Source organism: Triticum aestivum, chromosome 2D (genome assembly GCF_018294505.1).
Source record: "Triticum aestivum cultivar Chinese Spring chromosome 2D, IWGSC CS RefSeq v2.1, whole genome shotgun sequence".
NCBI classification, from domain to species: domain Eukaryota; kingdom Viridiplantae; phylum Streptophyta; class Magnoliopsida; order Poales; family Poaceae; genus Triticum; species Triticum aestivum.
Genome location: NC_057799.1, coordinates 394,048,076 through 394,050,641, shown reverse-complemented (window position 1 = coordinate 394,050,641; position 2,566 = coordinate 394,048,076). Strand labels below are relative to the sequence as shown.

Sequence of the window (2,566 nt, the reverse complement as noted above, 5' to 3'; positions counted from 1 at the left end):
CGCAACGGCGGGCGCCATCGTACCACAGCGGCACGAGACGATACGAGCCTGCGACGAGGACAGGCGGGGCGCAGGACGGGTCGGAAGGATGAATGAACCCGGCCGGATTCCGCGCGCACGCGTCGCGTCGACCACACAGCCGACCGCGTCACCCTTGTCGCCGGAGGCCCCAAGCCGACAGCTACGGGTAACTAACCCCGTTACCTCAGCAGCAGGAGCCCAACGAAAAACCGCCACTAATAATACGGCCTCCACCATCTCGTTGGAATCGTGACGCACGCACAGGGCGAGGGATCCTCTCCATCTCCATGGATTATCATATCATCGTCGTCGGAATCGCCGTGAGACGACTTCTTCCTTGGGCCTATCGTCTATCAATCTACACACGATACGGAATCTTAGCTGACGGCTATCCCATGGGTCCAGCAGCGCTCCCAACTTGCTGTAAAGAAGAAGAAAGGCGAATTGAAGAGCCTGCCTTGCCTTCCTTGTCATCGGTCATTACCGGCCTTGCGTGCGGTGCGGCCCGAACCGTCTTGCGTCCACGCTTGCGTGCGCCCCGAAAGCTTGGCTTAGCTTATCCGCAGCACGGCATCTCGCTCGCGCTTATCTTAATTAATTATGGTCAGCCTCACGTTTCCGGCGGCGCACGAGTCGTATTCTCACTGGACGATGCGAAGCTGTCATGCATGGCCCAGAGTTCGTAGTAGTATATGCGTGGCTGATGGTCAGACGCAACGCAACAGATAAGAATACTCATCATCTCGTTGATTCTTGAGGTCCCAGTGCACGCGTGCCGTGGCAGTTCATATTGTTCCACGGTCTGAGAAGAGAACAAGACGCCGCCGTGGCCCCGATTGCCTGCCTATGTAGGAGCGGAGCAGATTCCCTGTGGTCCATGGCCGATAAACCGAACGCAGCCGATAAGAAAGTGTGCGGCTCTTGCCCAAGGCAGCATGCTGGATGTTGGGCTAATGATTCTGGGGCGGGGAGTGGAGGGGTGGTGGGAGACACAAGCAGTGCAGCCGCAGCCGAGCCAAGCCAAAGGAGAGGAACAATGATCGTGATCCTAGGGGCTGCGAATGGACCAAATCATGGGTGCGGCCTCACCGGTCACGAGTCAGCACCCATGATGAAGAAATGCAAAGCGGCACCACTTCCATGTGGAGATTGCTAGGCCGCACACCGCGCACCTCCGGCGTACAGTGCTGCCGCACAAGGCGATGTGTAGGGCTGTTCCATCCAGATGCGTCAACGTCACAACTCACAAAGAGAAGAGGAGAAAGTTCTGGCCCGGCCCACCACACCCACATGTTAGTACCGCTCTAGTTGCTGTGGGATACTATTACGCCGAAACTGTATTTTAGGATGAGCCTTTACCTAGCTACAGATTGTCCGTCATGCTTTTTAATTAGCCTTGATTAATGATGACACGCATCCGTGGTGCCGTGTCGACTGTGTGTCGCGGTGGTGGGGATGCCGGCGTCGACGTTGCCTGCAATGGTGGCGCATTATGACGCGGTCGCGGCGGCGACCGGGAGAGGAGGGACCGTGCATCATGCCTCCGGCAGGGTGCAGCGGTCACGGCCAGTGGTGGAACCCGCCGGGACCGGGAGATACGCGCCGTGTCTCTCTCTGTCTTGCTATCAACGGGTTTGTCACGAGGGGCCGACGTCGATTTCCTTCTGTTGATGTCGTTTGCTTCAGCGGTTGGTCCGGTCCAGGAGGCGCTAAACCATTGTGGCCAGGTAAGGTATGGATCCTTTTGCTTCCTCCAGTGAAGAACGAACAAATGTCTGTGTAGTTGTGAGATTATACTTGTCCTCTAAGAACTGCGAGCTGTGAGTACGGTGAGTCCTCTTTGCCGATTGCCCGTTCATAGCTGGTGTTTGGGTTTTTTGCCTCACAAAATTTCAGTTTCCATTTGATGCCAGGCCGAATGTCAGCGCTCTTTCTTTGTTTGATTGACTGGTGGCGGTTGTCTCTGGAAAAAGAATTCCTAACCGGAGGAAGCAGGCCTTCTTGCTCGTTGATGATGGCTATTTGGTGGGGCATTTTGGAAGGAACGAAATGACCGCATCTTCAATCATAAAGTTTCTTCCTTTCTGAATATTTGTGATCGAATTGTACTTGAGTTGCACACTTGGGACTGCCGGCCTCAAGAGTGTTCAATGGCTGGGCGATCATGGTTGAGAGAGTTTTGTTTCTAGCAATGTAATTTCTTCTCTTCTTTTCATTTTCTCACCTTGCGCGGTAACCCTGTAAATAGCACTTTTTGTCTTATCTTGAGGCGCTCCCCTTCTTAATGAATGAAAGCAGCGACCTGCCTGCATTTCGTCAAGAAAAAAATGCAAAAAGTTAAGCCCTATGTTTACGGGGAGAATGTAGATAAGTATTCAACTTCACATCCGTGACGCATGATGAATAACATGCGCATTAGCAGAATTGATCAGTGCGCTGAACTTATTTATCTTCCTTGCCTTTCTTGCGCGCCGCAACATAATTGCCGACGATCATAGAAATGGAGGCATACTCTAGGGATATCCATTGTTTCAACCAATTGGAA

At 53.2% G+C, this 2,566-nt stretch overlaps 1 long non-coding RNA gene across 1 annotated transcript; it reads left to right on the top strand.

Annotated features, from left to right (window-relative positions):
• Window positions 1–860: 860 nt before the first annotated feature.
• LOC123049401 (uncharacterized) lies at window positions 861–2,234 on the top strand. Its single transcript, XR_006423579.1, has 2 exons — window positions 861–1,850; window positions 1,935–2,234. It is a non-coding gene; the product is annotated as an uncharacterized lncRNA (long non-coding RNA).
• The last annotated feature ends 332 nt before the right edge of the window (window positions 2,235–2,566 follow it).